Raw genomic sequence first — 23,954 nt, 5'->3', positions numbered from 1 at the left:
AGTTTATGACTGCTGATTTCCCGTCTCCTCAAGTCTCAAATGGAGATAATAATGCTAAGGTCCTAGGGTGAATATGATAATTAAATGACACATATAAAATTCAACAGAGCCTGATTCAAGGAACTCAGTCAATAGAAGCTAAGCTAACGATAATGAAAAGAGTATTGAAAGTGAGTAGAGGTTGATCTACTGGCAGATGGAACAAACCGTGGAGATAAATTCTACAGCCAAATTCAAGCAAGAATAAAGCCTAACTTGGGAATTAAGGGTCATAAGGACAGTTTCTGAAGTTAAATGATTTCAAATACTTTCAATCCACCACTCTTTTGGAGCTTCGTCTGAAAGCCATGGGGTTTAAGAGCCACTGGCTGATAATCACACTTAATAACGCACAACCCAAAAGGAGATGGAAACTCATGAAAGGGAAGAAATTAATTTGTAGTATTTCTTTCTCCAAGGTGGGTTTCACTGATGGCTCAGATGCTAAAGAATCCGCCTGTAATGCAGGAGACCCAGGTTCGAGCCCGGGTTGGGAAGATCTCTGGGAAAAGGAAATGGCAACCCACTCCAGTATTCTTGCCTTGAGAATCCCATGGACAGAGGAGCCTGGTGGGCTATAGTGCATGGGGTTGCAAAGAGTTGGACATGACTGAGCGACTAACACTTTTACCTTCTTTTCTCCAAGGTATCAACTGCTGATTTTGAGACACATAATTATTAAAATGATAAGTGTCTACTGGTAAGTAGAACATTGGAAGCAAAGAAATGAATTACCAAAGAATGGAAAGCTCTGTGGATGATTTTTATTATTTTGAGTTGTTTGTGCTGCTTAGCGGTCTTTAGAGAAAAAAATCAATAAGTATTATTTAGAGCTTCCCTCCAGCTTCCAGTGTTTGGGGAACCTTTTCTTTATCAGTGGGCCTGTAATTTCATCAATATAGTATCATTAGCACTCCACAGTTAGCAATTAACCTTTATCCAACAAGCTTCATTATAGCTTTAGGAGAAAACTGTCAGTCACAGGGAGGATGCTCAGATTTCAGCGGTACAGCTAGTTCTGTTTAAGAGAGATGAAACAGCTGGTGAAGTTAGAGTCAGAACTAGAGTAAGCATCGATTTGAAAGCACTAATTTCCTGTTTTTCAGGCAACTGGAGGAACCAAGGGGGTATCTGTATCAGTCGTTTTTAATTTTGCTAAGAAGTGAAGTGCTTCCCCGTAGGGGAACCGTTACATCCTGGTTTCTTGCAGGATTCATTTAACAACAGCTCCATTTCAGATACCAAAATACATACGAGTCCTCCCATAGTTACACTACTATATTTGTAGAGTACCTTCACACAGTTACTTCAAATGATACTCACGCCAGCAATGGGAGCTTATGTGCTTAAGAACAGTTACGTGCTTTTTTCTGATTGGAAAGTAACACTCACAAAGCTAAAGTAGACCACCCTTCCTCCCACAGCTATTAAGTAGCACAAAGCCCTGGTCATTCTTACACACTTTCAGAAGTACTTTTGAGCCAAAAGGTATTCCTGGATCCATTCCTCTGATCTACCAGTAAATTTCTGGATGGCCTTGAAAGTTGCCTATTTGACACTCAGAGTTCTCGGTTGTAAAATCAGCTGTAAGAACATGGAGCTGGACTGTAAGCTCATTTCTAGATGTGAGATCTATGATTCTAGACATCTCCAAATTAATTTTATATCTCAGCAAGAGTACTTCAGTATTAATTATTGATGCAATTACATCACAATGCCCTAGTCACTGTCCTAGCATATATATTGTAAGAGTATTGATGTTTTTAGTAATATGAACACACTGCAGCCTTTGTCTTATACATTTTTGCAGAGTTTTTGTTGACTCTTTAAAATACTGTCCAACATTTACAGATTATATTCATAATCATATTAACCATTAATTTCCTCCTAAGTCTAAAAAATTGCTTCTGACATGTATTATAAGTAACTGGAATGATTTAAGTAGTCAACAGAAAATAACTAAGAGACGGATGGAGTAGCGCTTCATTCATGCTGTTTATGTTAATATGAATTGGCTGGCATATAAAATGTCATTAGTGAAGGAGAAAAAGATTCCAGAGACAGGTCTACAAATAATCTATGTATTTAGATGAAAAAATTCCAAGTAGAGAGAGAAATGCCCCATTTTAATTTGTCAGACTAAATTAAATCTAGAAAGACATATAAGCTTTTATTAAGAAGATTTGCTTTTTGTATAATATACAAAGACAGTTGGTTTCAAAGATTAAAATTGAATAAAATCCAGTAGAGGAACAGTGACTTTTTAAATCCAGAAAATCTTTTGCAGAGAGAAAAAAGGAGAAAACAACCTATGAATTGTATTTAAAAACCCTTGAGAATGTTCCTTGGGTTGTCTAGCTCTTAAAGAAAAATCTTATGGGCGTTGCTCCTTTATCTTGCTAGAGGCCAACTTTAAAAGGAGTTAGGTTTTCTTTGATTGCATGTTCCACTTACAGCTGTGAAGTTTGCAAAGGGTTTAACAGGAATGGAGGAGATCTGGAACACAATGATTACTGTGATAGACACACTTTATTTATCTTTATTTTATTTATTTTGGGGGAGGGCACTTCTTTTTCAATGAAGGAAAAAATTCTGAAGATGACTTTCCTTGAGTCATTTATTCAAAATTCCATATCATTTCCATCACAGGTTTTTTTAAAAAATAAATTTATTTATTTTAATTGGAGGCTAATTACTTTACAATATTGTGGTGGTTTTTGCCATACATTGACATGAATCAGCCACGGGTGTACATGTGTCCCCCTGTTCTGAACCCCCCACCCACGTCCCTCCCCATCCCATCCCATCTCTCTGGGTTGTCGCAGTGCAATGGCTTTGAGTGCCTTCTTTCATGCATCGAACTTGGACTTGCCATCCGTTTCACATATGGTAATATACATGTTTCAATGCTATTCTCTCAAATCATCCCACCCTCGCCTTCTCCCACAGGATCTGTGTCTCTTTTGCTGTCTCGCATATAGGGTCATCATTACCATCTTTCTAAATTCCATATATATGCATTAATATACTGTAATCAGTGTTTTTCTTTCTGACTTCCTTCACTGTGTATAATAGGCTCCAGTTTCATCCACCTCATTAGAACCGATTCAAATGCATTCTTTCTAATCGCTGAGTAATACTCCATTGTGTATATGTACCACAACTTTCTTATCCATTCATCTGCTGATGGACATCTAGGTTGCTTCCATGTCCTAGCTATTGTAAACAGTGCTGTGATGAACATTGGGGTACATATGTCTCTTTCAATTCTGGTTTCCTCAGTGTGAACTGAAAGATCCAACCAGTCCATTCTGAAGGAGATCAGCCCTGGGATTTCTTTGGAAGGAATGATGCTAAAGCTGAAACTCCAGTACTTTGGCCACCTCATGCGAAGAGTTGACTCATTGGAAAAGACTCTGATGCTGGGAGGGATTGGGGGCAGGAGGAGAAGGGGACAACAGAGGATGAGATGGCTGGATGGCATCACTGACTTGATGGACGTGAGTCTGAGTGAACTCCGGGAGTTGGTGATGGACAGGGAGGCCTGGCGTGCTGCGATTCATGGGGTCGCAAAGAATCGGACAGGACTGAGCGACTGATCTGATCTGATCTGATGGCAGTTCTATTTCCAGTTTTTTAAGCAATCTCCACACTGTTCTCCATACTGGCTGTACTAGATTGCATTCCCACCAACAGGGTAAGAGGGTTCCCTTTTCTCCACATGCTCTCCAGCATTTATTGTTTGTAGACTTTTTGATGGCAGCCATTCTGACTGGCTTGAGATGGTACCTCATTGTGGTTTTGCTTTTCATTTCTCTGGTAATAAGTGATGTTGAGCATCTTTTCATGTGTTTGTTAGCCATTTGTATGTCTTCTTTGGAGAAATGTCTGTTTAGTTCTTTGGCCCATTTTAGATTGGGTCATTTATTTTTCCGGCATTGAGTTGCATGAACTGCTTGGAGATTAATTCTTTGTCAGTTGCTTCATTTGCTGTTATTTTCTCCCATTCTGAAGGCTGTATTTTCACCTTGCTTATAGTTTCCTTTGTTGTGCAAAAACTTTTAAGTTTAATTAGGTCCCGTTTGTTTATTTTTGCTTTTATTTCCATTACTCTGGGAGATAGGTCATAAAGGATCTTGCTGTGATTTATGTCAGAGAGTGTTTTGCCTATGTTTTCCTCTAGGAGTTTTATAATTTCTGGTCTTACATTTAGATCTTTAATCCATTTTGAGTTTATTTTTGTGTATGGTGTTAGAAAGTGTTCTAGTTTCATTCTTTTACAGGTGATTGACCAGTTTTCCCAGCACCACTTGTTAAAGAGATTGTCTTTTCTCCATTGTATATTTTTGCCTCCTTTGTCAAAGGTAAAGTCAAAGATTTCCGTGCTTGTGATGGGTCTGTTAAGATTTTGTATTTCTTCCGGTCCATTTTTGGAAGGTTATACTTTTCTAAGAATTCATCCATTTCTTCCAAGTTGTCCTTTTATTAGCATATAATAGTCTTTTATGATCCTTTGTATTTCTGTGTTGTCTGTTGTGACTTCTCCATTTTCATTTCTAATTTTGCTCATTTGATTCTTCTCCCTTTTTTTTCTGATGAGTCTGGCTAATGGTTTGTCTATTTTATTTATCTTCTCAAAGAACAAGATTTTAGTTTTGTTGATTTTTGCTATAGTCTCCTTTGTTTCTTTTTCATTTATTTCTGCTCTAATTTTTATGATTTCTTTCTTTCTAACCCTGGGGTTTTTCATTTCTTATTTTTCTAGTTGCTTTAGGTATAAAGTTAGGTTATTTATTTGATTTTTCTCTTGTTTCTTTGGGTAAACTTGTATTGCTATGTACCTTCCCCTTAGCACTGCTTTTACTGAATCCCATAGGTTTTGAGTTGTTGTGTTTTCATTTTCATTTACTTCTATGCATATTTTGATTTCCTTTTTGATTTCTTCTGTGATTTTTTGGTTATTCAGAAACGTGTTGTTTAGCCTACATATGTTTGTATTTTTAACAGTTTTTTCCCCCTGTAGTTGACATCTAATCTTACTGCATTGTGATCAAAAAAGATGCTTGAAATGACTTTTGTTTTGTTTTGTTTTCACTTTACCAAGGCTAGATTTATGGCTCAGGATGTGATCTATCCTGGAGAATGTTCTGTGTGAACTTGAGAAAAAGGTAAAATTCATTGTTTTGGGGTGAAATGTTCTATAGATATCAATTAGGCCTCACTGGTCCATTGTGTCATTTAAAGTTTGTGTTTCCTGGCTAATTTTCTGTTTGGTGGATCTATCCATAGGTGTGAGTGGGGTTTTAAAGTCTCCAACTATTATTGTGTTGCTGTTAATTTCCCCTTTCATACTTGTTAGCATTTGTCTTACATACTGAGGTGCTTACATGTTGGGTGCATATATATTATTAATTGTTTTATCTTCTTCTTGGATCGATCCTTTTTTATGTAGTGTCCTTCTTTGTCTCTTTTCATGGTCTTTATTTCAAAATCTATTTTATCTGATATGAGTTTTGCTGCTCCTGCTTTCTTTTGGTCTCCATTTGTATGAAATATCTTTGCAGCCCTTTACTTTCAGTCTGTATGTGTCCTTTGGTTTGAGGTGGGTCTCTTGTAGACAGCATATATAGGGTTCTTATTTTTGTATCCATTCAGCCAGTCTTTGTCTTTTGGTTGGGGCATTCAACCCATTTACATTTAAGGTAACTATTGATAAGTACAACCCCATTGCCATTGTTTTATTGTTTTGGGTTTGAGTTTATAAACCTTTTCTGTGTTTCCTGTCTAGAGAAGATCCTTTAGCATTTGTTGGAGAGCTGGTTTGGTGTTGCTGAATTCTCTCAGCTTTTGCTTGTCTGTAAAGCTTTTGATTTCTCCTTCATATTTGAATGAGATCCTTGCTGGGTATAGTAATATGGGTTTTTTTTTGTTTTTTTTTTGACTTTACAATATTGTATTGGTTTTGCCATATATCAAAATGAATCTGCCAGTTTTTCTCTTTCATCTGCAGGGGAACTGTCCAAAGCAGGCCCTGTGTTTCGTGCACTTCCCAGGTCTAAGCCGCTTAGGTTCAGGTTCTCGGGTACTCCACAAAGGCACAGACCCCGTTGGGTGTGCATTTTGTGCCCTTCCCAGGTTCAAGCAGCTCAGGCAGCCAGGTGCTTGGCGGGTGCGCCGTCCCAGGTGGGCCATGCGTCTTAATCACCTCCCTGGTCCCAGCCTCTTGGTTTCCCAGGTGGGGCAAGAGCACCATCTCAGGTGTGCCATATGTCTCCTCTGGGGAGCTGATCTCTGGCTGCGACCCTCCTGGGAGATGTCAACCATCCAGGATCCCAGGAAGATGTGGTTAGCAACTGGGAGCCTTCTCACAGTTTAGTGGAGGGTGCTGGTCTCTGGGGCTGAGATTGGAGCAGCCCCTTGCCTTCCCGCTCTGGCTGTTGCCCACCTGCCTCTCTGCCTCTGGCCGGGGAGGGGCCGGTCTACAGCCGGCTAGCTCTCCTTTGGTATTCATGCAATCTTTTGTTCTGTGAGTGGCCAGGCTGTGAGTTAGAGCCTTTTGTGGGAAAGTTCTCTCTCTCTTTTTTCTCTCTGGTGATCCCACAGTTCGGGTTGCTATCTCACATTAGCTCCTTCAGATTGTCCTCAGGGCGTTCAGGCCTGGTCCTTACCCTAAGCATGCAGCCCGTGCCTCCCTGTCCAGACCCTGCTCGCTGGTGGCAGATGCGAGCATCTGGGCTACTTCTTTGCTGGGCGTTGCGGTTATGCGTGTACTCTGTTGCCCTCTGAGATTCCAAAACTCCCCACAGACCCACCTGTGAGAGGATTTCCTACTGTTTGGAAACTTCTCCTCCTTCATGACTCCCTCCCCAGGATGGGTCTCTGTCCCTAACTCTTGTGTCTCTCTTTTTGTCTTTTATATTTTGTTCTACCTCCTTTCAAAGGGAATGGGCTGCCTTTCTGGGTGCCTGGTGTCCTCTGCCAGTGTTCAGAAGTTGTTTCGTGGAAGTTGCTCAGCATTAATTAAAATGATCTTTTGATGAATTTGTGGAGGAGAAAGTGGTCTCCCTCTCCTATTCCTCCACCATCTTGGGACCGCCCCTGTTGCAGGTTTTAATAATGATGCATACATATAGGTTATTAATGCCTTTTTAGAAACACAACTGACATGCTAGCATTGTTTTTCCTTCTCTTTCACATCAAGTATTATATTACTATAGTCATCAACATTATAGTTATTATGTGGATTTAAAGTTCTCCTATAAATAAATAAAATAAAATAAAATAGCATTCTCCTAAAGGCAAATGTAAGCAAGAACAGTACTAAGAGGCAAGTTAAAAATGCCTACATGAGAAAAGAAGAATGATTTCAAATAAACAACCTACCTGTACAGCTCAAGGAGCTAGAAAAAAGAACAAAGTAAGCGCAAAGTTAGTAAAAGGAAAGAAATGACAAAGATTAGAGCAGAAATAAATGAAATCAAAAAATAGAAAAATAATAATGAAATTGAGTTTGTTTTTTTTAAGTAAACAAAATTGACAAACCCTGACTTAGATCAACACAAAAATAAAAAGGATAAGAGACTACTATGAACAATTGTACACCAAAAACTGGGTAACTTAGAAAAATGTGCAAATTCTTAGAAAAACACAGCGTAACAAGACAAAATTATGAAGAAATATAGAGACTGAACTCACCTATAACTAGGATGGAAATTGAATCAGTAATCAAAAACTTCCCAATAAGAAAAGCCCAGGACCAGATAGTTTCACTGGTGAATTCTATTAAACATTTAAAGAAGAACTAACACCAATCCTTCTCAAACTCATTCCAAAAATTGAAGACGAGGGAGCACTTTCAAATTATAAAGCTAGCATTATTGGTAAGCCAGACAAAGACTCCACAAAAAAAAAAAAGAAAAAAAAACCCAAAAAGTATAGGTCAACAAACTTGGGTAATATAGATGAAAAAATCCTCCACAAAATACTAGTGAACTAAATGTAATCAAACATTAGAAAGATCACGCATAGGCTTTCAACCTATGAAAGTCAATTAATATAATGTACCACATTAACAGAATAAAGCATTCAAATCACATGATCATGACAATAGAGGCAGAAAACATATTTGACAAAATTCAGCACCCTTTCATAAAAGAATTGCTCGACAAACAAGGAAGAAATCACCTCAACATAAAAAAGACCATGTATGAAAAGCCCACAGCTAATGTGCTCTGCAGGAAAAGACAGTTTTTTCTCTAAGAGCAAGGAGGCAAGGATGTCCACTCTCACCGCTTCTATTTAACTCAGTACTGAAAGGCCTGGGTAGAGCAATTAGGCAAAAAAAAAAAAAAAAAAAGGAAGAAAGTAAACAGCATGATCTTATATATATAGAAAACCCCAAAGACTCCACAAGAAAGAAACTTTCAGAAGTAATAAACGAATTCATTAGAGTTACAGGATCCAAAATCGACACCCAAAAATCAGTTGTGTTTCTGTATACTAACAAGGAAAGCAATCGCATTTGCAACAGTGAAACCTAGTATAAGGTCACCTGATGTGAAAAGCCAATTCATTGGAAAAGACCCTGATGCTGGGAAGAAGAGGGTGGCAGAGGACAGGGTGGTTAGCAGATCACTGACTCAATGGACATGAATCTGAGCAAACAGCGGGGGATAGTGAAGGACAGAGGAGCCTGCAGTGCTGCAGTCAATGTGGTTGCAAAGAGCTGGACACGACTTAGCCACTGAACCACAGGAACAACAATATTACTTAGACTGCAGGTTTCTTATTTTGGTGGATGTTCTAGGATTCAAATATACATCCATAAATCATCGGAAGCTGCTTTCAAATATTATGCAACTTCATATACTGTGCAATAACTTATAATAGTATGCTTTCATTTCCTCCCTCAAATCTTTGCACTGTCTTTGTTATACACATTACTTCTATACTTGTTATAAACGCCACAATATATAATATACTGTTACTATTTTTGCTTTAGACAATTATGTTTTAAAATGGTTAAAAATAGGGAAATGTGCCTTTTATATTTATCTTTCTTTTTACCATATTGGAATATCTTGACATCTTTGTGTAAATCTAAATTTCCACCTGGCATCTCATTCCTTCAAACTAGAAAGCTTCCTTAAACATCCCTGGTGGTGCAAGTATTTTGGCAGTGAATTCTCTAAGCTTTTGTTTGTCTGGAGATCTCTTTATTTCACCTTCATTTTAAAAAGATATTTTCACTGGGTCGAGAATCTGGGTTGCCAGGTTTTTGTTTTTTAAGACTCAGAAGAGGTCACATTACTGTTTTGCATGGTTTCCGAAGATAATTTTGCTGATTTTCTTCCTTTATATGTATGTTTCTTTTTACTTTGGCTACCTTCAGGATTTTTTTCTTTATCCTTGATTTTCAGCATTTTTGCTATGATATGTTCAGGGACTTGGGGGAAGTGTTCACTTACTCTTTTTTTTTAATTCTCTGCAGTGGCTTCCCAGGTGGCTCAATGGTAAAAAATCTGCCTGCCAGTGCAGAAGCTACAGGAGATGCAGGTTCGATCTCTGGGTCTGGAAGATCCACTGGGGGAGGAAATGGCACCCCACTCCAGTATTCTTGCCTGGGAAATCCCATGGACAGAAGAGCCTGGAGGGCTACAGTCCACAGGATTGCAAAGAGTCAGAGATGACTGAGTGAAGGAGCAGGCATGCACACATTCTCTGAAATTCTTGGATCTGTTTGATTTCTTTCATTAAGTTTGGAAAATTCTGTAAATTGATTTGGGCCGCATGTGACAGAGAATCTCAAGTTACAGTGGATTGAAACAAAGTAGAAGTTTGTTTCTCTTTCATAAAAAGGGTCAGAACAGTAGGCAGTCTAGAACTTTTATGGCCTGGATCAACATCAAGGACCAAATTATTTGTATTGTTTTGTTTTGCAACATTTTTATGGTGCCTTAGGATCTAACATGGGGCTTCCCTCATAGCTCAGTCAGTAAAGAATCTGCCTGCAATGCAGGAGACCTGGGTTTGATTCCTGGGTCTGGAAGATCCCCTGGAGAAGGAAATGGCAACCCACTCCAGTATTCTTGCTTGGAGAATCCCATGGACAGAGAAGACTGGCAGGCTACATCTATGGGGTTGAAAGAGTTGGGCACGACTGAGCTACTAAGCACACAGGGTCTAACATGTGTGCCGGAGCCTCAGTCATTTTATCATTCAGCCAGGAGGGAAAAAAACTGGGTAAGGGAGAAGAATGTACCCCTCCCTTTGAAGACTCATAAGAAACTTCTTGGAAGTCCCATCTGTTAATTCTTCTTATGGCTAGAACTTAGTCAAGTTGCCCACACTGGACACAAAAGAAGACTGGGAAATATATTTTTTATTCTGAAAAGTGAAGTTGCTCAGTCGTGCCCGACTCTTTGTGATCCCATGGACAGTAGCCTGCACCAAGCTCCTCCATCCATGGGATATTCCAGGCAAGAGTACTGGAGTGGGTTGCCATTTCCTTTTCCAGGGAATCTTCCCAACCCAGGGATTGAACCCAGGTCTCCCGCATTGTAGACAAATGCTTTACCATCTGAGCCACCAGGGAAGTCTTTTTATTCTGAATAATCATCTAAATAGCTAAAACTCATGAGGTCTCTGACTAAGAAAATAATAAAGAATATAGAGTAAGGGGGGAGGATAGCAGTCTTTTCCACAGCTATGTGTAAAAACCATCTCTATAGCCTTTAAAAACTACAAGTAACTGGTGTTTCAAATACCTATTGCTATGTAACAACCACTCCAAAACTTAGTGGTTTTAAATAATAATATTTTCTTATTTCTCATCATCTGTGCTTGGCTGGGCTCATCGGTTCAGTTGCTCGGTCATGTCCAACTCTTTGTGACCTCAAGGACTGCAGCACACCAGGCTTCCCTGTCCATCACACACTCCTAGAGCTTGCTCAAACTCATGTCCATCAAGTTGGTGATGCCATCCAACCATCTCATCCTCTGTTATCCCTTTCTCCTCCTGCCTTCAGTCTTTCCCAGCATCACGGTCTTTTCCAATGAATCAGTTCTTTGCATCAGGTGGCCAAAGTATTGGAGCTTCAGCTCTAGCGTCAGTCCTTCCAATAAACACTCAGGACTGATTTCCTTTAGGATGGACTGGTTGGATTTCCTTGCATACCAAGGGACTCTCAAGAGTCTTCTCCAACACCACAGTTCAAAAGCATCAATTCTTTGGCACTCAGCTTTCTTTATGGTCCAACTCTCACATCCATACATGCCTACTGGAAAAATCATAGCTTTGACTAGATGGACCTTTGTTGGCAAAGTAATGTCTCTGCTTTTTAATATGCTGTCTTGGTTGGTCATAGCTTTTCTTCCAAGGAGGAAGCTAAGCTCAGTTGGATGGTTTTTCTAATCTACACAGTGTCTGCTGAGATCATGTGTGAGGCTAATTTCAGAGGAGAGCTTGGCCAGCAATATATGACGGCCTTGCTCACAGGTCTGGGGTCCTGGTAGGGAAGACTGGACTATTCAGAAGGCTGCAATTCCTCCCCCGTTCTCCATCAGGAGAGCCAGGTCTCTCTATGTGGTGATCTTTAAGAAGCCAGGTATAAGATGCCAGGTCTTGTCAAAGTAAGTCACAAGGTTATCCTAGATATAAGACTAGGAGAAAGAGACCTCACCTTTGTATGGAAGGTGAGGCAAATGTACAGAATGAGAGGAGGAATTGCTGGTGGCTGTCTTTGGCCGTTTCCCAGATGGCACAGTGGTAAAGAATCTGCCTGCCAATGCAGGAGACACAAGAGATGCAGATTCTATCTCTGGATTGGGAAGATCCCTTGGAGAAGGAAATGGCAAAACACTCCAGTGTTCTTGCCTGGGAGATCCCATGGGCAGAGGACCCTGGCAGGCTACCGTCCATGGGGTCACAAGAGTCGCTTGAGCAACTGAGCATAAGCATACATACAAGTCTTTGGCTGCGGTCAGATCATGACTTAGAGATTCTCAGTAGGCTAAGAGTTTGCTGAGGTTGTCTGTTTTTAGGGTGAAAGGAAGAAGTGAGGAAACTCACAGGTGGTTGTGTTTCATATGTGATAGTCCGATTCACCAGCTTCCTCTGACATCACTACCAGAATCCCAGCAGACAAAACCTTGGAAGAACTCATAGAAGTACCCATAATGGGACCTCCTGGTGGAGAATCCCAGGGACGGGGAAGCCTGGTGGGCTGCCGTCTGTGGGGTCGCACAGAGTCGGACACGACTGAAGCGACTTAGCAGCAGCAGCAGCAGCAGCAGCGGTCCAGTGGTTAAGACTCCATGCTTCCACTGCAGGAGGTGTGGGTTCAGCCCTGCTTGGGGGACTAAGACCTGGCGTGCCGAGTGGCACAGCCAAAAAATAGAAAAAAAGAAAAACCCACAATTTCTGCACAGAGCAGTTCCTAGAGTGACAAAATTCCTCTCACACAGAGTTGTCAGCAGTGCAAACTGGTGTAAGTTTCCCTGATAGCTCAGTTGGCAAAGAATCGGCTGCAAGGCAGGAGACCCCAGTTCACTTCCTGGGTCAGGAAGATCTGCCAGAGAAAGGATAGGCTACCCACTCCAATATTCTTGGGCTTCCCTTGTGGCTCAGCTGGTTAGAATCTGCCTGCAATGTGGGAGACTTAGGTTTGATCCCTGGGTTGGGAAGACCCCTTGGAGAAGAGAAAGGCTACCCACTCCAGTATTCTGCCTGGAGAATTCCCTGGACTGTATAGTCCATGGGGTTGCAAAGTCCACAGGGACACAACTGAGTGACTTTCACTTTCACTTTCTTTATAATGTGTGTCTTTGTTTTATTTTTTAAGATTTCTTTTGATGCAGACCGGTTTTTAAAAGGCTTTATTGAATTTGCTACAATATTGCTTCTGTTTTATGTTTTATTTTGTTTTGGCTGTGAGGCATGTGGGATCTTAACTCCCCACCAGGGATGGAACCAGCACCCCCTGCAACCCTTGGACTGCCAGGAAATTCTGCTAAAGTGTGTCTTTAAATTATGTGTCCCTTTGACCTAGTAATTCCATTTTTAAAGACTCTGTCATAAGCACATAGTTTAACAAGTGTGAACAAAGATGTGTAGTGAACTGTTTTGTACACAGATAAGAAATTGGAAATAATTGAATATTTCTTAGAAAAGGGAGATTTATCTAGAGGGATAATAGAATACATTATAGTTTTGAAGGATAATAAAATGTGAAAGATCTTCACCATACATGAAGTGGTAAAAGTGGCCTAAAGAGAAGATAAATTTCAGTTCAGTTCAGTTCAGTCGCTCAGTCGTGTCTGACTCTTTGCAACCCCATGAATCGCAGCACGACAGGCCTCCCTGTGTATAAATTAGATATAATTTCCTTTTTTGCAAAATTGTACACAAGAAAATGTCTAGAAAGATACTTGTTAACAATGGTCATATTATGGTTTCTATTTCTTTTTCTCAGTTGTATTTTCTAAAACATTTTTTACAATAAATAAGCACTGTTAATGACTAAAATTATATACAACATTTAATACTAAAGCAGTTGCACAGTACTCACTTGGCTTGGTTTATGTTTTCCAAATATAACCATGTAAGTGAGGTTTATGTGAGTTCTCTTTGTTCTTCCCAAGGAACAGAGATTTATATTCAAGCATTCCCTTTCTGGATATAATTGTAATTTTTGAGCCTTGCCATCTGTGTGGGCTTCTTGTGTTTCTCCTTACTGGTTCAGCCTTTCAGCTACACTTTGGAATAATTACAACAGAACTAACCTTGAAGTTATCACCTCTGATAGCAAAAGAAGGCAAGATCCTGGGAGTCTGGATTTTTTATTTATTTTTCTTTTTGCTGTGAAGCCCGTGGGATCTTAGTTCCCTGTCCAGGGATCGAACCCACACCCCCTGCATTGGAAGGCAATGTCTTAACTGCTGGACCACTTGGGAAGTCCCGGTCTTAATTTTTCTTACGGTATAAGCATATTCCTTTTAAATTCCACATCTCCACTTTTTCGTAGGTTGTATGTAGGTTCCACAGGGGATCCCGGGTACTACATCCTGGGGAACCATCGGGGTCTCTATCTTAAGACATTCATGGCTCCATCTGGTCCTTATTCAGAAGGACCACTGTTACTGACAATGAGGCCTCTCTAGATCTGGGGGCTCTCTTAGCTGCTCCTGCATCTTTCAGAAGTGGATTTAAAATTATCCCACTCTTCACAAACATCCCTTGGGCTCCTAGGAAACCAGGCCGGGCTGCAGAAGAACCTTCACCATGTATTTCTATTCAAGTGCTCCTGCACCCTCTTGCAGTAGGGGGCGCTCTGAGGCCTTGTCTTAGGAACCCTACCTGGGACGGTCCACGGGGAGCAGCAGGCTCACTGGCTCCTGGGTTCCTCAGATGTTGCTACAGTTTCTACTACTTCTGTTTTCCTTTCCCCTTCATTTCTGACATGATGAAGGGCTCTGTCTCAATGGATATGTAACCTTTTATTTGATGCTTTTATTCTCCCACTTCAGGGGAAATGTTGCGCTGCTGCTGCTAAGTCGCTTCAGTCGTGTCCGACTCTGTGCGACCCCATAGATGGCAGCCCACCAGGCTGCCCCTTCCCGGGGATTCTCCAGGCAAAAACACTGGAGTGGGTTGCCATTTCCTTCTCCAATGCATGAAAGTGAAAAGTGAAAGTGAAGTCGCTCAGTCATGTCTGACTCTTAGCGACCCCATGGACTGCAGCCTGCCAGGCTCCTCCGTCCATGGGATTTTCCAAGCAAGAGTACTGGAGTGGGGTGCCATTGCCTTCTCCAAAAGTTGCTCTGTGTTCTACCAAATCCTTGAAACTCAAAAGCCAAAATTTAGAAGACAGTGATAAGGATTCTTTTTTGTAATCTTTACCAAGCTGTGGTGGCATCCTTTTACTATATTGAGATGTCTACTGCTCTCAAGAATGGGCATTGCATTTTATCAATTGCTTTCTAAGTATCTATTGAGATAACCATGTATTTTTCCTTATATACCTTCTAAAGTAGTAAATCACATTAATAGATAAGTATATATTCAGTCTTCTGTATTTCTGAAGGAAGGTCTCCTTTGTCATGAATTATCAGCTTTTTACTATATTGGTGGCTTACTGAAAGGGTCATTGAGATTCTGAAAACCTATGATTGAATTTGAGCTTTTTGTAGGTGCCTGACTCTGATCAAGTCAGTTAATTTTCATTAACTTTAGTTCCCTCAAGGGTAATATGAGTACATTCCATTTTGTTCACAAAGTAGCTGTTAGGATTAGATGACATAAGATTCTTATTTAATAAAAAGGTTGCATAAATATCATTTATTATCTAAGCTATTGAAGAGAACTGAGTGCTTATACTTAGATTCCCCAGCTGGGAAGCATGAGCTATGTAGCACAGCACTATTGAGAGTGAACTAGGGCATTGAATCACCACTTCGTGCAACTCCCCTTTTTCCAAGTGGCATTGGGTCTATCCCCCAAATGGATGAGGAACCCAAGGCACACAGCATGATAATTAATTTTCACCAAGACTGCTTCGATGTTAGAAATGCCATCATGGCCTTGTCTGAGAGTCCCGGGTACCAACCAATAGTTCTTGGTTTGTATCTGGAGTGACGTCTTCAAGAATAAAGGCTTTATTTTGATGGGTAGAAAGAAAATGGCCCATGGGATGGTATTTTGAAGGCTGACCACTAGATGGCATTATGAACCTATCAGAATTGGTTTAATGAGGCATTTATTCACCAGTTAAATACTAATTAGTTAAAGTTATTAGTAAATGGGAAGTTAGTGATAATAATAGCATCATCTTTGAGAAAGCTGCTTGTACCCATTGTTTCGAATGTCAGCTAAAGGTAGCAGTAATACACGCTATCTAGGGACACTGTTGTTTAGCTCCACTTCAAAGTAATTACCTCTATAAGGAAAATAATTACATTATAGCAGATAGAATGGATATACTCTCAGAAACAGAAAGTCAGTGAGAAATTCTATCAAAAAAACTAAACATATTTTTCATTCTCAATTGAATTGCCTTTGTGAGATAAATGAATTCTAAAAAAGGGTTTAGATAAGTATATCAACAACAAGATTAAACTTGGCTTTAAAAGGAAGTGGGTAGGATGACAATGCGGAAATAATTTTAGGTTTAACTCAGTGAAGGCTGCTTATTCTGAGGTTCCTTTTGGCAATGGGACACTCAGATGGATGGAATTTTAGGTAGTAATAATAACAAATGTTATGATGATAGTTTTTAATTATTTTAATTCATATTAAATGTTATGATAGGAAGTAACTGAATGTAAGGCTAGGCCCTCTTTGACGGGGACACTGATAGTAGCATTAACTCACCCTAAACAAACGCTGGCTTTTCTGTTTTTATTTTTGTGTTGTTTTATCTTTTGGCAGCATCTCACACAGCATGTGGGATATTAGTTCCCGGCCCCCTGCACTGGCAGCCTGGAGTCTTAAGCAGTGGACTGCCAGGGAATAAACCTCTGGTTTATTCTTCTGCTTTCCTATAATCTCATTTACCCCCTCTGTGCAGCTCTACTTCCTCCAGTACACCTTTACAGGTTTCCCTTGCTATCAGAAAGTAGAGTGTTTCAATGGAACCTTTCACAAGCCACAGCGGTGTAAAGCAAAGAAGCAATTATCTTAGGACATGTCTTGCTAACGGAAGCACAAAATACATGGAGATAAAGCACAGATGCTCAAAGACAGAGTTCAAGGCCACGGCGGCTGGGTGCTGAGCATGGTTGTGGGGAAGAAGCTTGGTAGGACCACCCTCCTTGTTCCAGGCGCCCCTCTGCCTCTACAATGCAAAACAAACACTGAACACTTGTTTTGCTTTTTGCCTTTTATGGTCAAAGCAAAAATCTCCTTGAGACTTCTTTCCATTAGAGAAAATAAGTACTCATGCAGGTCTTCTGTGAAAGCAGAGTGGCTTAGAGTGAACTTTTGAAAATCAGGGGATACCTGCACCGACTCTCGTAGTATTTTAAAGAATATAGCAAGTTTCTCTCTCTTTTAAAAAAATATTTGCTTATTTATTTAGTTATTTTTGTGGCTGCGCTAGGTCTCTGTAGCTGTGAGGGCTTTTCTCTAGTTGTGATGAGTAGGGGCGCCTCTCTAGTTGCGGTATGAAGGCGTCTCTTGTGGACCATGGACTCCAGGCACATGTAGCTGCAGCACGTGGGTTCAGCAGTTGCAGCTCCCGGGCTTTAGAGCACAGGCTCAATAGTTGTGGCACACAGGATTAGTTGCTCCACGGCTTGTGGGCTCTTCCCGGGCCAGGGATGAAACCTTGTCTCCTGCATCGGCAGGTGCCTTCTTTACCACTGAGCCACCTGGGAAGCCCTACGTCAATCTCTCTGGAATTTCTTTAGAAAGAAAGAACTACCATCAACTGTAAGCACAGCTCCTAACTTGTGCTCAGTCCTACTCTGAATGTTCTTATGTGCATGCTAAGTCACTTCAGTCATGTCCATCTCTTTGCAACCCCATGGACTGTAGCCCGCCAGGCTCCTCTGTCTGTGGGATTCTCCAGGCAGGAATACTGGAGTGGGTTACCATGCCCTCTTCCAGGGGATCCTCCCGACCCAGGGATCAAACCTGAATCTCTTAAGTCTCCTGCATTGGCAGGCAGGTTCTTTACCACTATGGCCACCTGGGAATGTTCTTATTATCATATGTTTGTGATGATGCCTATTAGGGATCTTCTTACAACTATGAAATAACAGACCTGTGATAAACAATTCCATAATTTATATATATGGACATGCTTGATAAAGAAAAGACCAATTTCTAATGGCCCGGAGGTCTGAGGAAAGAAGAAAAAGAAGGAGAAGAAATATCCCAAAGATGTAGTGCATAGCAATTCATTATCTAGAGCTGCAATCCCACAGAAAAGTTCATAAATGTCAAGGATCCTAAGAAAATATGTTTACAGTTTTCCTGGGTCAAATTTTTGGCTTCAAACTTTATTTCACGGTTTTGAGGAATTCTGTCTTCACAGTTAATCAGTAAATGGTCAACATTTAAGTCATACCACTCTTCTGAAATCAACCAAAGTTCAAGTAGAATATTCTTAGTCAAGTGTTGTCATGCTGACTAAGGGCAAGGGTGAGGGAAGGTGGGAGAGGACTGGGGCCATCACAGAAGGCACGTGAACAACATCAACTTCATTCTAGGGCTGGAGAGTTCTCCAAGTCCAGGAGTCAGAGTTCCTAACCAATGGGAGAGGTGGGAGCTTGAACTGCCCCCTTAGGTCAGTGGGAGAAAAATGTTTGGAATGTTATTTGCATAACTGTGACCTCAATTCAATATAACATGCCCGGGCAGGTAGAATCCACTCCCCTGGAGGCTGAAGTCTCAAGGGTATACTTTTACTCTTTCAATGAGAGATATTCTTATCATGGGATAATGTTCTCATCTACATAAGGTGAGACTATAAGTTAATGTGATTCATTTAACAAGAACACGTATAACCGAATGTATGCTCTGTCCCACTCGACTCTTTCTTACACACTCTTCTGTGTAAAAGAATGACTAAAATGCAGTTATCTTTTTCATCAAAAGAAATCAGATTATTTCTATTATAAGCCTCCCTCTCTCCACCAAGTCAATGTCAGTCTCCCGTTTTATCCTAACACAAAGAGCATTCAGGAGCAGGAGTGAAGAGGCCAATGGACAGAGGTACCCTGGAAAGAATCTTGAAATGTGAGACCCACTACCACCCTTGCCTCGGAGCAACTTTGTGCCTTTGGGCCAATCAGGTGACCTCTTAAGGCTCCAGCTTCCTGGTCTGTAGAATATGGAGCTGAATCAAAGAGCTTCTCGTGCGGTGGGTTTCTACCCATTGAGCACAGTAGAGTCACTGAGAGTCTTTGAAGGAGATGAGTTCCTTGAAATAAGTAATGGTGTTTTAAACCCAGAGCTTACCACAGGCATGACATGTAGTCAGGTTGCCAAAGTAGCAAATAAACACAGGATGTTCAGGGAAACTTGGATTTCAGATAAATGATGAATACATTTTTAACATGAGCATGTCCCAAATATTTCTCTGACAACTCCACACATAACAGGAAGTCCAAGTTTGTATCTGGAATGAATTTACATCATCAAGCCTGTACAGGGGGAAATTTAGATGAAGGTAAAGAGGTAGGAGGTGTCTGTTTCCATGGATTTTCAGTTATACCACATGAGGAGTCCCTTTCTCTTGCTCTCTCTTTTTTTCTTCCCCCCAAGCTTAACAGCCTTGACTGGAGTACTTTTTAAACCTTTGACAAGAATTATTATATCAGTTGAAGTGCTTTAGTCTGTGAGTAAAGTATTGTTGCTTAGTCACTGAATTGTGTCTGACTCTTTGTGATCCCATGGACTGTAGCTCTCCAGGCTCCCCTGTCCATGGAACTCTCCAGGCAAGAATACTGGAATGGGTGGCCATGCTCTTCTCCAGGGAAACTTCACAACCCAAGGATCGAATCTGGGTCTCCTGCATCGCAGGCAGATTCTTTACCACTGGACCACCAGGGAAGTCCAGGGTTGTCTTTGGAAGTCGTTTATATGTTAAACCCTGACTCAAAACAAAGACACATCTATGTTGTTCCTAACATAACCCTTTAAACATGTCATCCTTTGGTCAGAATGATTACAACATCAAAAGTTCATGATCACTTTTCTTTTTGCTCAGAGAAAAATTTTTTTAACTCGAAGAAACCTTTTTCTTTTTCCCATTATTCACTTCAATCTTTCATGCCAAGCATATGGCACAATATCCCATGGAGTGTATGTACAACAGACTTAGAAAAGCTGGCAGAATCCTCTTTTCAGAGGGGGGTTTCTTTCAGCTGGAATTCATCCAAATATACTTTCATTTTTAAGTAGGTTATTAGAAGGAAGGTCAAACAGATAATAATTTTCTTTTGATGCCTGATACTGCCCAAGATTCTTAAAGTGCTCTGTACTCTGGTTTTAACCTCCCATCACTTTGATCAGGCGGAGCAGGCCACCGTGCACGTTTTAGTGTGGGGAATATTTAACTAGTCTCAAGACCTGCAAAAGGGGTTTGGCCCTGATTTTTCTCACAGTGTTATATGCTTTTGTTCACCATGTAAATGGGGTGTGTAACTGGGGTAAATTCTTTCACAGTGCTCCTAAAACACACATATTAAAGAGTATTTTCCCAAAGCTTACATAAAATTCCAAGTGGTATACACAGCAAGTTTTAAATGCTACATATGGAGAAAAGAGAAGAGTAAGAAAACTGGTATTTAACGAATAGCTTTGCTATTCCAGACATGATGCTAAATGTCTGACATGTTTGAATTTATAAAATCTTGCAAACTATTTTTGGGGGTTATTTTACAGGCTATTGACTCATCCAAGGTTATCCAATCTAATGAACATCAGAGGCAGAATGAGAATGATTGCCAAAGGCTACTCCTGCAAAGGAAGCCATGTGGGTTTCTGCAAACATACACTTGATAAGAGAGTTTTTTCTTAGTCTGTATCTTTGCTTGTTTGTTAAAATAGAGTCTCTCTTTAGGGTGGAATTGCAGAGCAGACTTTAAATCCAAAACAGCACTCTCCTGATCACAAGCAGGATATTCAAGAAGAGATCATTTCTTCAGAAAGATGTGCAGTTTCTCCTGCTCACTGGTAAGGGGAGTCAAAGTCTCTGGAATTCCATGCATTACACATTCCAAGCACAACAAATCAATCATTAATTATTTTCAGGAAGAGTGTTCAAAGTTCTCTTCCTTCTTTAGGTGATATGACAGAACAAAACAAAAACCAAAAACCCTGGGTACATAGTTTTGGCTTGGCCAAAAAGTTCGTTCTGGTTTCTCCATAACATCTTACTGAAAAACCCAAATGAATTTTTGGCCGACCCAATACTTCGGAAGCATCTGATCCAGGGTCTCCTTTGTTTACAGATCGTTTAATTTCAGCACAGCTTCATCATTTCCTGAGGGCAAAGAAGGGGGAGATGATGGATTTTTGTAATGAGCAAGTAAATGGCTTTTGAACTTTCTTGACCTAATTATGTAAATCTGAATCATAGTTCAAAATAACAACAGGCTTAGAATCTTAAGCTGTATGTGAATTCTTCAAAAAAGGCTTGGAGGTATGCATACGAGTTTATAGCGACTACATGAGAAAAGTTTGAACTTTTTTTTTCCTTTTTTTTAGAGACAGCAGCAACTGGGGTGCATATATTTCCTCCTGGGCCTGGCAGGCTGGGAGCAGAGCACAGACAAAGGCACTGAGGCCCGTGGGCCTGAGATGGCCTGGATTTGGCCTCCCAGCTGGTAATGAAATGGATGTGTAGGAACTGAAGTGATCTTCCCAGAACTGAGAGAAGGTGCGGTGTGGAAGCAACACAAGCGTGGAGCATGGCACAGGTGCAAGAGATGGGCTGCAATGGGTGTGAGATGGGGTGTGCTGGGGTGGGGTGACCCTGGGGGCACGGCCTGTTGAAGCACGTTGGGCCCTGGCTGTTGACTCGAGAAGCTGGGTGCTGGGGGCTGCTGCTAAGTCGCTTCAGTCGTGTCCGACTCTGTGTGACCCCATAGACGACAGCCCACCAGGCTCCCCCGTCCCTGGGATTCTCCAGGCAAGAAGGGCTAGGAGAATGGAAAGGCCCCTGAAGGTACGTCCGCAGACAGGATCCGCCCTGCGTGAAACGGGGAGAGTCCAAGGTAGCTCCCATAGGAAGGCGATGAGAGGGCAGGTCTCGGACTCCCGTTCAGGAATCCATGGACAGCTGTAGCCCCTCCTGCATGTCCACTTAGATTTGGCCAGTGCCACCTCTGTCAAGAGTTCTGAAGGCTCGTAACCAGCCGGACCAGAGAGCTGATGAAGCTGTCAACATCCACGTTTCCTCCCTTATCTGAGTGGCTTCGGACGATACTGTCGTGGAGAGCCTCATTCAAATAGAGTCCTGATGCTTCAAAGGTCCCTGGGGAGTTCCCCGCTGCCCACGGTCCCTAAACCACCAACGGTCAAACTGTATATTTCCTGCCACTTCTGAATGTCATTCCATAAGCACTAGAATTCCTCAAAGTCCAGCTTGCTGGTCGTGACACTATCGATCACGGCCACCACGCTGCGACAGGTGTCAATGCCCAAACGATCAGTCTTCAGATCAGGATGTTGGGTTATGACGTGGTTGAGAAGGGCTGAGAGTTCTGTGGCAGTGAGTGCCCTGTGTCTACAGTCAGCTAGGCAAAGATCCTCGGGAACTGCCGGACTTCCTCGCCTTTTGGCCTGGAGGCTGGAGTGAGGCGTGCAAGGGGCGGGGTCTGGGCAGTGCTGCGCAGGCGCCTCCCGCTCCCGCGCCAATGACCCCGTCCGGGAAGCACGTGGCGGTTCCGCCAGCACCGCAGGTGGCGCACCTGCCGTGTTCCCCCGACCCACACGTCTCCTCCCAGTTCCACCCAGGTTCCACCTTCTCCTCCCTTGCTTCTGCCTCCTCTTGCCCCCCGCCCACCTCCGACCCGCTTGTCACCAGCACCATGGCTGTGAGTCAAGATTCCCCCCGCTCACCGTCTGCTGCTCCAGTCGCCTCTGCATCGTCCCCAGGTGTTGGACTTAGGAGGAAGGCTGCTTGAGAAACTCTTAAGGAAATAAAGCAACAAACTCCGGTTATCTCCAGCAAAAAGAAGAAAGAATTGAAAAGTAAAAAATATTTGCTGCCTGAAGTTTTTTTTTTTTTATGAGGCATGTGGGTTTTCATATTTTGGTTTCCCAATAACTTAGACATCAGAGATCAGATCAGTCGCTCAGTCGTGTCGAATTCTTTGCGACCCCATGAATCGCAGCATGCCAGGCCTCCCTGTCCATCACCAATTCCCGGAGTTCACTCATACCACGTCCATCGAGTCAGTGATGCCATCCAGCCATCTCATCCTCTGTCACCCCCTTCTCCTGCCCCCAATCCCTCCCAGCATCAGAGTCTTTTCCAATGAGTCAACTCTTCGCATGAGGTGGCCAAAGTACTGGAGTTTCAGCTTTAGCATCATTCCTTCCAAAGAAATCCCAGGGCTGATCTCCTTCAGAATGGACTGGTTGGATCTCCTTGCAGTCCAAGGGACTCTCAAGAGTCTTTTCCAACACCACAGTTCAAAAGCATCAATTCTTCGGCGCTCAACCTTCTTCACAGTCTGACTCTCACATTCATACATGACCACAGGAAAAACCATAGCCTTGACTAGACGAATCTTTGTTGGCAAAGTAACGTCTCTGCTTTTGAATATGCTATCTAGGTTGGTCATAACTTTCCTTCCAAGGAGTAAGCGTCTTTTAATTTCATGGCTGCGGTCATCATCTGTAGTGATTTTGGATCACAGAAAAATAAAGTCTGACACTGTTTCCACTGTTTCCCCATCTATTTCCCATGAAGTGGTGGGACCAGATGCCATGATCTTCATTTTCTGAATGTTGAGCTTTAAGCCAACTTTTTCACTCTCCATTTTCATTTTCATCAAGAGGTTTTTGAGTTCCTCTTCACTTTCTGCCATAAGGGTGGTGTCATCTGCATATCTGAGGTTATTGAGATTTCTCCCGGCAATCTTGATTCCAGCTTGTGTTTCTTCCAGTCCAGCGTTTCTCATGATGTACTCTGCATATAAGTTAAATAAACAGGGTGACAATATACAGCCTTGATGAACTCCTTTTCCTATTTGGAACCAGTCTGTTGTTCCATGTCCAGTTCTAACTGTTGCTTCCTGACCTGCATATAGGTTTCTCAAGAGGCAGGTCGGGTGTTCTGGTATTCCCATCTGTTTCAGAATTTTCCACAATTTATTGTGATCCACACAGTTAAAGGCTTTGTCATAGTCAATAAAGTAGAAATAGATGTTTTTCTGGAACTCTCTTGTGTTTTCCATGA

General features: G+C 41.6%; 1 pseudogene; it reads right to left on the bottom strand.

The window, feature by feature from the left end:
• Positions 1 to 21,281: 21,281 nt before the first annotated feature.
• Positions 21,282 to 22,599, bottom strand: LOC113884942 (annotated as a pseudogene).
• Between the last annotated feature and the right edge of the window lie 1,355 nt (positions 22,600 to 23,954).

The sequence above is a fragment of the Bos indicus x Bos taurus genome, chromosome 27, assembly GCF_003369695.1.
Source record: "Bos indicus x Bos taurus breed Angus x Brahman F1 hybrid chromosome 27, Bos_hybrid_MaternalHap_v2.0, whole genome shotgun sequence".
NCBI lineage: Eukaryota > Metazoa > Chordata > Mammalia > Artiodactyla > Bovidae > Bos > Bos indicus x Bos taurus.
The sequence above is the reverse complement of the archived record's forward strand: the minus strand, read 5'-3'. Positions and strand labels throughout refer to the sequence as shown.